The following is a 14217-nucleotide window of genomic DNA, read 5'->3' as shown; positions in this document are numbered from 1 at the left end:
AAGTATGTAGACAAGTGAAGGGTGAGCGAGGCGAAGAAGAGTTTTATTGAGCAACAGAATAGCTCAGAGGAGACCCACAGTGGGCAGCTCCTGTGGTGTTTAGCTCCTCTCCGCAGGCAGGGTGTCCTGACAAGTGTCAAGCTCTCAGTAGAAAGGAGACCTTGAGGTGTGTAACTGCTCTCTGCAGTTGGTGATCCCATCAACTCTCCGAGTCTGGCTGAGTGGATGGGTCGGGGTGGGGGCGGTTATGGGCTTCAGAGGGAGGAAGTGCATGCTGATTAGTCCATGGGCAGCCGTAGATTGGCCCAGAGAAAGCACCATAGGTTACCACTTCCTCTGTGGGACTGGCAGTCCTGACCCCAGGCTTCAGGACTTCCTTGCTTGAAGGTGGGGTTTCACGGGGGACCTGCCCCTTTCTGCCCAGGAGCCTGTCCGCCTCCGGCTGCTGTTCATGGTGCCCAGGCTGTTCGTGCTGAGGGGAGCCTGCAGGCCCGTGTCGAGCTACCCTCAGCATCCCCCTCAGCATTCCCCTCGACCTTCCTCCTGTGCTCATCGGGGCCGAAGTCTGGAGGGGCCTGAGGCAGCAGGGGGCTGGCGTGTCAGCACTGCCTCGAACGAGCACACACCCCGCCGGGTTGTGACAGTGCCCATGGTTGGCCTCAACTTTGCTCTGAGGTCGGAGTCGGCGCTGGGAGCAAGGAAAGGCCAGGCAGCGGGAGCACGCACTTCCGAGCCTGCAGGAGCAGGGGGCCTTCCTGGGCCCGAGAGTGCAGAGATGCCAAGGTCCACAGCCACAGCTTGGGCGGCTGCAGCTGCACCACGTAGGGTGGGGCTCCGGCCTGCTCCCGGCCCCTAAGAGTACAGGGAGTCCTGGGTCTGCAGGTGCGCCCAAGGAGTGCGAAGCTTCCACCCTGTCAAATGAGAAGGGAGTGGGGCTTCTGTCTGTTCACGCTCCCACCGGCTACAGGCAGCACATAGCCCTAGCCACGCCTCCCGGAGTGCAGCTGGAGTCATGGCAGCAGCTGCTCTAGACGGGCCACTGCTGCCGTCGCTAATCTCTTCTAGTTTCTATTTGCTTTTCCGCCTTTCAATGGGCCCACCTACTGCATTGTATGGGTGTTCCCTCAGTATGTAAAGGTACCATCGTTGATCTTCATTTCTTTTCTTTTACAGCAGCCATACGTGATCCCATTTTTACCAATAGCCTTATCTTATATTATGAGCTATATTTCCACGTGCAGATGACTTCTCAATCTGTATGTCCAGTCATCTCCCCTTGTCATTTCCTTCAGTCCATTCTGACCTTTATCTTTCATTAATAAAAAGAATGCACTGCTTCATATCTCTACCTCATTTAAACACCCCTGATGTTTTTAGGATACAGGTCAAACTCTTTGGTGTGGTGTAAAGTCCACCAGCATCTGGATTCTCATCTTCTCCTATTCATAGCTGCATGCACTCTCCTCCAATCATATTGGAATTCTTATGATAATCTTCTCTTCTGCAGTATTTGTGTACTGTTAGCTTCTCCCCTCCACCCCAGCTCAAACTCTGAAAAAAGTTTCATGACCATGGATTGTATAATCCAGATATTGAAAATACTAATATCAGACTATTTTGAGATCGCCTTTGGTGCCTTGAGGCAAAGCCACACTTTTCTCCCTGAAAAAGAAAAAAGCGTGATCATTGTCAAACATCTTGGGAACATTTTCAATATGGGACAAGGAATAAGGTATGTGTTTGATCTGGAGATTGGAGAAACATCTTAATTCCTCAGGACCCGGGACTTCCAGGCATGGTATTAATCTAGAATTCTAGATTGAGTTTCCACAATACAAATTCTGATGTGAGAGGATCTGCATGTAAGTGGTTTATGGAGAGGAAATAGGAAAGGGTACAGGAGAAGCAGGTTACATGAGGGGAAAAAAGCCAAGAAAGGGTGTAATTTCAGGTAAAGTCCCAGCCCGGCTTTACCCTCTGGGGAAGTCTAGAGTGTATATTCCACCTCAGACATTGCCCTGCCTTGAGGCAAATGGGCTTGAGTTGCGTCTGCTTGAAGCAGCAGTTAGTCATTGGCTACAGGCGGGGAAAGGTGGATAGGAATAAGGATTTGTAAACTCCAGATACTTTCAGCTCTGCTTCTGGCACTCAAGAGCAGGCCTCTGAGAAACTGCAGATGCAAGCAGTTAATAGATCACAGAGCTGGGAATGGCATAAAAAACCGGCAACAGAGATGTGAAGGAACACCGATGGTATCCAATACATCTGGTTATGGAGAAGCAGGCTAGGAGGCAGAATAATCACAGACCTTGCCCTTTTTACTGCCAGCTGCAGTCATAGCAAGAACAGTAGAACACAGAAGTGACAGCTTTTTGAGCAATCATCTCTGGGCAGTAATAGAGTCCTTTGTCCTCAAGTGGCCGTGCCTAGCCCCACTACCAAGTGATGAGACATACCAGGACTTGGACTTCTGGGCCCCAAATAGAGGAATCAACAGTGGTTATGGGCAGCCCACTGTGCTCAACAGAGAAGAGACTTTCTGAGGGTTATTAGTAGTACAGCAAAAGCATGGGGACAAAATAAGCAGGCCGGAGAGGAATGCCCAGACAGAGTAATTTCAAAATGCATGCAGAATTATAATGCAGAAAACTTAGAAGTAACTCGGAAGTGGAAGAGACTCTTAGAGAGAGAGAAGTCAGTAGAATATCTGAAATCAGTTAAAGTTTGGGCTACACTCCTTTTAGGTACTGGTGAGAGACTAGAATTATCAGTCTCTAAACCCCCAATGGCTGCGTGTTACAGTTTATCATATCATTGGATGCATGATCCAAGGAATGGAGCAACAACACCCATCTTCCCCTTGGGCTTTCGGACCCACGAACAATGTCCCAACTTGAATGAACACTTTTCTAATTTTTCCTAGACTCAGTTTCTCCCTCCTCTGTCCTTAAAAAGCACTCAGCAACTTTTATTACAGAATTTGCTACACTGTACTACGGTGGTCAGTTTAGACGTTTGTCTATCCCAAGAAACTCCTTCAGGAAAGAAGCTACTACTCACCTCTCTTTCTCAGTATGAAACATACTATTTGGATTATAATACAGTCTTCACAAACACTAGTTGAGTGAAGAAAGCACATGGAACCATGATTTTCATCCTTTTGGGAAGGAAAAGATATCTCAGAATGTGATGTGAACTGTGCAACTTCTTCCAGAAAAATGCACAAACAGAATCTTATATATATTAATATGGAAGAATTTCTCAAAACAGTGAAAAAAGAAAGTGATCCAGGTTGCTACTAGCATAAAGCATGTCTTTCAAACTCAAGACTAATGGTAGAGATCTTCCAAAATATTTGAAATCCTGGTATGTTCTACCTCTTACAGTATACTAATGAGAAACGTTTTAGGAGCTCGCTTCCAAATTACATGCACCAGCTACTTTGGAGGAAGTTCATAAGAATTGCAATTAGTGAGAAGCGAAGCACTGATGGCAACCAAGCAGGAAAACAGAAGAGTAATGAAATGAAGAGAGCTTTAATGAACAAGACAAACAGGCAGCAGCAGGCAAGTCAGGCCCTGAAAATGAATGGTGGGAGAGGCACTGTTTTCCCTCAGATTAATGTCACACTCAAGGCTGCCTTATTTGACTACTGAATGAATCATGTCTAAGGTATTTCAGCCAGATAGAAGCAAAACCTCCTCCTTCATAGATTCTGTCTTTTCCAAGAGTCCCGGGGAGCCTCACATTCCCATTCCATTCCTCTAGTCTTAAAACATTTTTACTTTCCAGCTGTTGGCTACTCAGCCAGTGATAATGACATCATTTATTTAAGTGAAGGAAACAGCTTCCAGTGTTCATATTCAATGTGTTAATATTACCAACTTAGAGATTTTAGTGTTTGGTTGTGTTTCCACCTTTGACGAAAGTGTAATGAAATACTTTGCATGTGTTAAGTTCCAATGAGTAATTATTGATAAGCAGACTTGATTGAGACAGATTTAATGAAAGGGGAGTCAATTTATAAACTGTACATCTAATTTTGAAATATTTTAAATCTTATTATCTCTTTTACTTTTCTGAGCAAGGTACATACACAAAATATTTCACTATGCAATTTAAGATAGACCCTAAGCTAAACATGTGAGGAAGAATTAGGTAACGTTCAGATAGATTCAAATTTCTATAAGCAATTATTTAAAAGTAAAATGAAAATATATATAATCTACCTAATAAAAATCACACTTCTCCTGGCTACAGAAACTCATTCCTTCTTTTGCACTATGGCCTTATGATTTCTAAAAGCGTAGAAAGAGCTGGAGGTAAATAAATTCAGGTGTAAAGTCATATATATTTGAAAGTTTCCTTAAACGTATCTATAGAGATAAATTGCATTGAAGCTGATGTATTACTTTCAAGGTTCTCTTTTCATATACATGCTTGTTTAAAGTATGTTAAAATTTTAAACCTCTGATTATGGTAAAGTTTCCTTGATTCAAAGACTCAAATGTTTCTGACATTGGGTTGCATCTTACAATCTAGGTGGACACTTAATGTAACAAGTTCTTAAACTGATGGTTCACTGTGTAACTGATGTACTTTTAGAACAAAGAAAATGTGCTAACCTAAGATTCTGTTTACTCTTCCAAAAACATTACTCAGAAATGAGGACTTTCCATTGTTATTCTACAGCTTCTAAGTTCTCTATCCATTTTCTTCGTTTTTATTCTTCAGAAGTTAATTTATTTAGGGAACAATGAGGCCAAGTCTTTGAGAATGGTGAAAGAATAAGATAAATTTGGTTTTCCAATCCTGCTAGGGAGATCCATGTATTCTCAGTGAATTAATGACAGGAGATGTTTCCTTGTTACTAATTTAGAAGTCAGCCTTAGTAAACCTTCATACCTTGCAATGATAATCCACGAAGTCTGGTTGAAGCATTCAAACATGGATGATATCAAGACAAGAGAGCCTCATTTTAGCACCTGGCTGCCCCTTTTCCCCAAATATAAATCTATTTGTGTTAGAATTGGCCAAAGGCTTTGTCTCATTAAATTGTATTCAACCAAAAGTATTTTATTAGTGATAAAATATAAATGTTATGTCAAAGTTACTTAGAAGGTGATGGGGGAATGAAAGTCATTTCACAAAACAATGTGAAAAATGAAAAAGCTCTCTTTGATCATAGTTCATAATTGAAGGTTATTTCCATTTCCTAGGTAGTTATTTTGGTAATTAAATCTACTCAAAAGTTTTATCTCTAAAAAATTAATTGTATGTTGAAAATGTGAATTGGGATAATGTACTTTATAAAGGTTAAAAGAGGTTATTCCAAATGTTATTTCAGAACATTAGATTTGTTATCAGATGCTGAAAAGCTTAAGATATTAAAAAGTATAAGATGCTAAAACTGTTCTCTGTATGGAAAAAGTATGATTTAATTTTATTAGTCGGAATTGTTTTGCATGCATGTTACCTTAGTGTTTGTAAGGTGGTAACAGTCTATGCTACTATGTAGCATGCTGTTTATAAATCTCCCTTGATTTAATGCCTAGACTATAAATTTCTTCAGCATACTATCAAATTTCTTATTTATAAACAGCTTTATTGAAGTATAACTGACATGCAATTGACTGCATCTTTTTAAAATATACAATTTGCTTAAGTTACCCCCAAACTCACTGATGATCTGTTCATTTTTTCTTTTTTTCTGTATGTTTGTGTGTTGCATTTTGAATAGTTTCTATTGTGATATCTCCAAGTTAACTAGCCTTTTCTTCTGCGGGATCTGATCTACTATAAATCCTATCCAGTGTATTTTCATCTCACACATTGTAGTTTTCCAGTATAGAGACATAATTTTCAAATCGTAGAGGTGCAGGAACATCTCTAGACCAGCGGCCTCCAACCTTTTAGGCACCAGGCACTGGTTTTGCGGAAGACAATTTTTCCTCGGACAGGGGGTGGGGGAGATGGTTTCAGGATGGTTGAAGTGCATTATATTTATTGTGCTATTTATTTCTGTTATTATTACATTGTAATATATAATGAAATAATTTTACAACTCACCATAATGCAGAATAAGCTCAGTGGGAGCCCTGAGCTTACTGTCCTGCAACTAGACAGTCCCATCTAGGGTTGGTGGGAGACAGTGACAGATCATCAGACATTAGAGTCTCAAAAGGAGCACGCAACCTAGATCCCTTGCATGCGCAGTTCACAATAGGGTTTGTGCTCCAGTGAGAATCTAATGCTACCGCTGGGGTGACAGGAAGTGGAGCTCAGGTGGTAATGTGAGCAGTGGGGAGTGGATGAAAATACAGATGAAGCTTCGCTGGCTTGCCTGCAGCTCACATCCTGCTGTGTGGCCTGATTCCTAACAGGCCACTGTACCAAGTCTATGGCTCAGGGGTTGGGGACTCCTGCTCTAGACATTCAACTTAGATATTTTTAAATATCTTCTATGTCTCCACTTAGTATTTTGCACATATGGAATACAGTCACATATGTTTTTTTTTGTTTTTTTTTTCATTCATTCTTTTTTATTTCTTTTTCTTAGGTTTTTAAAAAATTGTAGTAAAATACACATGATGTAAAAATTTACCATGGTAATCATTTACAATTCAGTGGCACTAAGCAAATACACTATGCCATGTGTCTATCACCATTATCTAATTCTAGCATTTTTCATCACTCCAAACAAAAACATATATGCACCTGTTCCTAGCAGCATTGTTCCCAATAGCCAAAAGCCGGAAACAGCCCAAGTGTCCATCAAGGGATGGATGGAGAATAAAATGTGGCATATCCCTGCTTTAAGAAGAATGCAGTTCTGACACCTGCTACAACATGGAAGAACCTTGCAATCATGCTAAGAGAAAGAAGCAGACATACAAGGCCATGTGTTATTGGAAACTTTTTGGCATGGCCCCAAGAGCTACGGCAGCTTCCTTACTTTCTGGTACAAGATCTTTGGGTCTCATGTTGTACATTTTCTAATGCATACCCAGAACTAACCATTTCTCCAAGAAGCCCTGGTTGCTTTCAGTGGTAAACTGGATTTAGCGATCACAGCCTGGGGATCAGGGTTGTTCCTTCATACTGAGTTGTCGTTTGCCTCCTTGCTTTTGAAGAAAGTTTTTTTTTCTTACCCTTGTTGCTGTTACATCATCAATTCCCTATACATCATATTAAATATCCTATGTCCCGTGGCCCACACAACTACTCATTTACTTTACCCCTTCTCACACACACGCATGCGCGCACACGCGCACACACACACATGCGTGCACACGCGCACACACACACATGCGTGCACACACACATACGTGTCAAAGTAATAGCATCGCCACCTCCACCAACACCCTGATGGCTGAAAAAAGCTTGAGATAACTCATGCAGCTTATTTCGTGTTTCTGGCACATACTCCTAGGAGTGCACCATCAGATCAGGGTTCCCTAAAATCACTGGACAGAAATATCTCTCTGTGTGTACAGTCACATATGTTTTAATACCCTTTTTCTGCTAATTCTAATACCTGTATCAGTTCTGGGTCAGTTTCAATTGAGTGACTGAACTTCACTATTGGTTGTATTTTCCCATTTCTTGCATGTTGGTAATCTTTGGTTGTATGTCAGATACTGTGAATTTTACCTTGTTCCATGCTTGTTATGTGGAAGTGTATATATATATATATATATAATTTACATATTATGTGTATATTTATCTTTTTTGGGAAAGACACTCCTGGACAGTATTTAGTGAGAGGCTACTATGTACAGATACTTTACATATATTGAGATTAATTTTATGTTTACAACAACCTCACCAAATAGGTATCATTATACTTACTTCAAGGATAAGGAAACAGAGCATCAAAGAGGCTAAGTAACTTGCCTGAGGTCACACAGCAGGTAAGTGGCAAAGATGGGATTTGAACCCAGGTGCTTTGCACTCCTACAAATATTCTTGAATTTTGATCTGGGGGCATAGAAAATTTCTTGGAAGCAGTTTGTCATTTTTAAATCCTTAAAAGCAGGTCTTGCTTTTAAGAATTGTTAGGAGGGCCAGAATAGCACTTACTAGGACCTATCAAGATCATTTTGAGCTTTCTACCCTGTTATGGTAGAATTATGTGATTTTCCCAGTTTAATAGGAAGAAGCACCATTCCAGGCCCTGTGTGAATTCTAGACACTCTTCCCTTAATCTTCTTAGATGCTTCTTTCTTACCCTTCAGTCATTTCCTTACATGTGTGTGCTGATCAGTTCTATGTTGAATGCTACTTGAGAGGAATTCTTGGCAGATCTTTGTTTTTTTAACTCTGGGCATCCCCCTCCTCTCCAGTACTCTTTGTCTAGTGATCTCTGATTGGCTTGGTCTCCCCAGACTCTCAACTCTGTCTCTGCAGCTCAGGGAGTTTGCAGGGCTTCTCTTGGGTCCCCCCGCCTATCCTACAGCCTGGAAACTCTTAATCACTTTAAAATCACTTCCCTCATTGCCCAGTGTCCAGTTTCTTGAAAGCCATTGTTTATATTATTTTCTGTTGTTGTTTTAGGCAGGAGGGTGATTTCAGTCCTTGTGATTCCATCTTAGCCAGAAATGGAAATCTACACTTCAATATCATTCAAATGTATGTGTATGTGTATATGCATGTGTCTGTGTGAATGTATATGTATCTAAACCCTGTGTGTGTGTGTGTGTGTGTGTGTGTGTGTGGTGTTCTCACTGCTCACTCTATGTACTAAGCCCCTATCCCAGCATGGTCCGTGAAAAAAAAAAAATTGATGTATTATTTTGATAAGAACAACTTTAGTAATTTTGACATTTATTCAGCTTCTTTCCTACCTTCTTGATTCTGTTTTTGCTCAATTCTCTCTTACTTGAAGGTGTTGAGTCTCCTTTATAATAAATAGCAGAAGAATTTATTGAACCTTGCCCACTTTAGGACATGATTTTATGGGTTATCAATAGATGTTTGCTAAGAACATGAGGACTGCTACTAGAAGGAAAAAAAACATTATTGGAAATACATTGGGAAACATTTCAGTCATTTTAAAAACTGAATCTTTATGCAAATCATTTCTCTGTGCCACATACAAAAGATACCCTTAATTTGGTGCTTGTTCTTGGAAATCACTGTTAAAGGATACAGAAAGTATTTTTTCTCAAGAGTGGTTAAGTGTGGCTTCTAGGGTTTGATAATGAAAGCAGAACTATTCATGCATAATAGAATCAGTGCATAAGAGAATCATGACTTTTTTTTTCAGCCTGTCTTACTTTGCTATTCTGGACAGGTGTTTCTATAGTGCAATTTTAGCTTCAAAAATCGTTCATAATTGCCAACACCTAATTTAACATTCTGAAGCTAATCATAAAACAACCTCCCCTTTCACAGGAGAGACAAAGTCTCAGCTGGGCTTTAAATCCTGATTATATGACAAGGTTCCAGTTGAAATTTTAGCTATCAAGCAAGTGACCTTCAATGACCACAAGCTGGGAAGCTTGGTAGCTAATCTAAACAGATCTCTAGGCAAAACCCCCAACCCAGCGTGGATTTCCAGACCCTTGCATTATTCACCTCGTGAAAAAAGACAAGCAGAATATGAAAAGCAAATGATTGTAGCAACCTTCCACCCTCAATTCCTGAAAGGTCAACGGCAAGCTGTGAAAATATTCCCATGACCCTACTTCCTGTGTGAGGGCTTAGGACACTGATAAAATGTTTATATTGTCAGCCCACATATAACAGTAATGCTGTCTGCCTTTAAGAAAGTGTTATTTTGAAGGAATATTGCTCACACTAAAATAAAAGAAATTGGCCAGGAGTGGTGGCTCACACCTTTTATCCCAGCACTTTGGGAGGCCGAGGCAGGTTTATTACCTGAGGTTGGAAGTTCGAGACCAGCCTGACCAACATGGAGAAACCCCATCTCTACTAAAAAAATACAAAATTAGCCAGGCATGGTGGCATATGCTTGTAATCCCAGCTACTCGTGAGACTGAGGCAGGAGAATCGCCTGAACCCGGGAGGCAGAGATTCTGGTGAGCTGAGATCTCACCATTGCACTCCAGCCTGGTCAACAAGAGTGAAACTCTGTCTCAAATAAATAAATAAATAAATAAATAAATAAATAAATAAAATAAATTCTACATGTCTAACTACTTGCAGATCGTAATAATGTCATGCTTAGTATTTTTACTTCTCATAATTCTTTTTAGCAAATAACTCAATTTGAAGGAAGTTTATCTACTAATGTTTTTGTGTAAACTTTTTCTTTTCTTTGTAACAAAATTCTTCCAAACAAAATTTTCTTTTATCTTTACAAGACATTTTTTCCAACTTCAATTTTTTAAAAAATATCCTGGCATAGTGGCTTAGGATGGTGGCAGACAGGAAATACTTCATTCGTGCTTTAAGTGAGATTGGTAAACACCTTGGCTCTTAATTGCTAAATGATAAATTCATCTTGGGTGATCCATTTTTAATCCATGTTTTCATTCTTCACAGTGATCAGCATACTGCTTTACACAAAGCTGGCACTATGAAACATTTGTTGAATGCTGGACTTTACTAAAATGATGAATGAATGAATTGATTTTCACTATGGCTATTGTGATTCTGCCCCTAAGGATTTTTTTCCTTGATTTATAACTTTATGTCTAGAAAATTTTGCCAAAGACATATGATTACATCACGTTGAATTATACATTTAACAAGATGTTTATCCTATATTAAATTCAATAATATTTTATGAAACAAAACTGAAAATATAATTTAAAAATCTATATAAGTAGAGCAATATATTTTTATATTTGACTTGGGTATACTCATCCTCTTTCCAACACAGATTTTAACTGGCTTGCAGAAAAAGATCTACATACTAACAGTATCAGAATAAGTTAGAGGAAAGAAAGTGGAGAAGAAAGAAGAAGAATTAAGCATGCCAACTGCAGAGGCCAGTCCAGTGTGTATGATTGCACATTAAAACTGGCTGTATGTTTTGGCATTCAAAGTTAAACACACACAAACACACACAAAATGGGTTACATAACTAACTAATAGAAAAGAAGAAAATGTACTGCTTTCTCAAGGCACATTATTTTCCTGGTACTAAACTCAGACCAAGTTCTCTTGTGGGTCTTAGGCGGGGAACATTGAGTAATGTAATGGGCAATGTCCTTATGCCAATTTCACAGCAAATGCAGAAATGGGCCTCATGCGGCTCTTCCCTGTAAAGGCTTTCAATAAAAGTCAAAAGCATAATATTAAAATATTAGGGAGAAAAACAGTTCTGGGAGGAGCCCAGAGAATTTGATGCCAGCATGTGTTCAATTCTGATCCAAGGGTAAACTTAGAATGCCTGGAGGTATGAAATGCTGAGACTGGTTCGTGGTTTATACTTCCTACTTGTTAGGAGCGGGATTACAGTAAATTGCTCAAGGCAACCCTCAGGTGAGGACCTTGGCTGAGGTTTTATGTTTATGATGAAGACAGATTAGTAAGATTTAGAATCCACATGAATTGGTAAAAGGCCAATCTATAATTAGAAAATTCAGAACCCTAACCAGTATTGTGAGCTGAATTTTCTCATGCCACAGACGGTAGAATGAGAGGTTGCTGTCTAACACGGCTAAGCTCCTCAAATATTTCCATAAAGTTTCTCCTAATGGCAAAGTCAAGTTAAACTTTTACTATCAGGATTTGGAGTCAATTCCCAAAGATCTGTTCCATAGATTGACAATTTCTTTAAACCTCCACTTGCGATTCCAAAATGTACACATCTCAATAAAATATATTTGTTTTAATATAGAGATAGTATTTTTAATAAACTCTAAGAAGATGAACGTTGTTTATTGATTAGGTCTGAATGCTGCCTAGCCCACTTCTCCCAAAGGTAAGTCTAATCCATTTTGAGTAGAACAGTTATAAAACTGCCAGGGGTGATTTTAATCTGAAAAGTTGTCAACATTGTTACCACTACAGCTCTAAGCAAACCCAATTAATGTTCTCATGGAAAGCTGAATTCTGAGTCAGATGGTTGTCCAGTGTTTCCTAGGAATTATCAGTAAAGTGTCATTTAATTGATGTGCTACAGAAAGGTTAGGTTTTAACTGAGGTCCAAGGGGAGTTGGTGGGTTGGTGGATAGCTGGAAAAACACTTGAGGAATCATAGAGTTTCGACATGGCTTTGCTCTTTCTCTGGGCATGGGTGAGTCTGGGCATGAGCAAATGTGAGCCTTGGCACGAGCAAGCTGGCTGTACAGCATTAGCAGGTTATACCTTTTATAGACAATAATGGCTCTGAGCCAAGCACCAGCTCACGTGGGTGATCACCTAATGAGCCTCACATGGCGGCGTGGTTACCTAATGTGCGAGGTTGTGCGCCTGTGCTCCAAACTTGCTGAATCATGTTGGACTGGATGTCTGCCTCAGCCTATTCTTGACCACAGCACATCCATTTTCCTTACACAAAACTTACATGATGCTCACAGCTGAATAGCCATCAGGGGAAATAGCTTCACTATTTTCAGGCACAACACTGAATTCCTCTTCCTGATAATAGGTAAAATACTCAGACTTTGGTCTTTTGAGGTCAAAATAATATAAAACTCGTGCTGTGAATTTTGACACTCAAAACTAATAAAACAATAATTAGCATTTACATAGCTTTGGGTAGATGTAGGTTTTACACATATCAACTGATTATACCTCACATCCACCTATGAGGTGGTTACTATCTTTATACTCATTTTATAAAGGGGTAGAATTTGAGGCACAGAGAACATAAGTAACTTGCCCTTGGCACAGGCTAGAAAGTGAATGAGCAGGAATTTGAACCAGGCAGGTTGACTCCAGAATCTTTGTTTTAACAACAGTGCTAAGCTTACTTGAGATTGTTCTCTTCAGAATCTTATGGTTCTGTATACTTGAGTTACTTCAAGTCTACATGTGGCCTAGATCTATCACTGGAAATGGATCCAGGCCAAAGAAGTCCCAGGTGTAGGCTATAGAGATGCAGCACTCTCATGCTCCATCAGCATTCTGCTTTGCTCTCCATTTCATTGTCTTTCTCTGCTTATTCGCAGTTCCCATGACAACTTTACCTCAGACATTTCCCATGATGCCCTCTGATTCATCTCCTGTGTGTCCATTATACCCTTTGTGCTTTAACGGACTCAATCCATCACTGATTCTCAGTGAATATTCTGAGAAGAAATCTCTTGGTCCATCTTCTTTTTGTTTGGTGCCCTGATCTGGTCTGATCAGCAGTGGCTGTGAGAACTAATATCTAGTGTGTGGAAAATAGGAGGTGGGTGAGGTGTTTTCCCTCAGAAAACAATGTGCATGTGTGACAGGCTTTCTCAGACTTGGCCTGTCCAGTGCAGAGTTCAAGTTGATGTTCTATTGTTCTTTTGTACTTCCTTGAAGAAATTTGCTTGTTCAATTACCATTTGTCTTTCCTTCATCAACTATATCTTGCAAAGCCACTATTAATTCATTTGTATTATAAAGATTGGTTAAATCGTTTCAATTGGGCATCCATGGCTTGTCCAGGATCCCAATGTCCGTAATCAGTATAAAAATGACCTCTGGACTGCAGTAAATGAACACTTCAATGTACTTTTAAATGTTTGGAATGCTAGCATTAGTCAATATGAGTTTTCATGATGGCACAGTTCCTGCATACTCAGTGTCTCTAATTTACAAAAAACAAAACAAAACAAAAACACAAACAAAACAAAACAAAAAACCTCAAACTCTCTTTCTTTGTTATGCAAACTTTTCCCACTTTCCAGGAAGCTAGTTTTGCATTCTTCCTCTCTGGTTACATTCTGAGTTCACAAGGAACATCCCTATACTATGATTGTAGACTGTCTTTTATTTATGTTCTGTGTCACCCCGTCACCCCATCACCAGCACATGGCTTCTCTGCCCACCTCCACCATTAATGTTCATTTCAAATGCCTGATGTCCTCTTAGAGTTTTGCTGTTTCCCATCCACTTTGGTATGTGCTAATTTAGTATAGAAATGACTTTATATTTGTAGATAGAGAAATTATTTATAAGGATGAGATGAGTGATTTTGTCTAGTATCTATCAGAAAAATCTTCTTTGCTTTGGAAGCAATGTATTTTTTACAGTTACTTTGCTTTCATTTTTGATGAAATTTTTGTTATAAACAATGAAAAAACAAGACTAAAGGTGCATCCTTAA

The 14217-nt window shown here is 39.7% G+C and overlaps 1 long non-coding RNA gene across 2 annotated transcripts; it reads right to left on the bottom strand.

Moving 5' to 3' along the window:
* Positions 1-1086: 1086 nt before the first annotated feature.
* On the bottom strand, positions 1087-12951 carry LOC131381227 (uncharacterized). Of its 2 annotated transcripts, none has more exons than XR_009209831.1 (3): positions 12891-12951; positions 3061-3157; positions 1087-1662 (listed from the first exon to the last, which is right to left on the bottom strand). It is a non-coding gene; the product is annotated as an uncharacterized LOC131381227 (long non-coding RNA). The 2 variants fall into 2 exon arrangements; XR_009209832.1 differs by lacking the exon at positions 12891-12951 and adding an exon at positions 8847-8904.
* Between the last annotated feature and the right edge of the window lie 1266 nt (positions 12952-14217).

This window comes from Hylobates moloch, unplaced genomic scaffold, assembly GCF_009828535.3.
Source record: "Hylobates moloch isolate HMO894 unplaced genomic scaffold, HMol_V3 SCAFFOLD_14, whole genome shotgun sequence".
Taxonomy (NCBI): domain Eukaryota; kingdom Metazoa; phylum Chordata; class Mammalia; order Primates; family Hylobatidae; genus Hylobates; species Hylobates moloch.
This window is presented reverse-complemented; position numbering and strand designations above follow the sequence as displayed.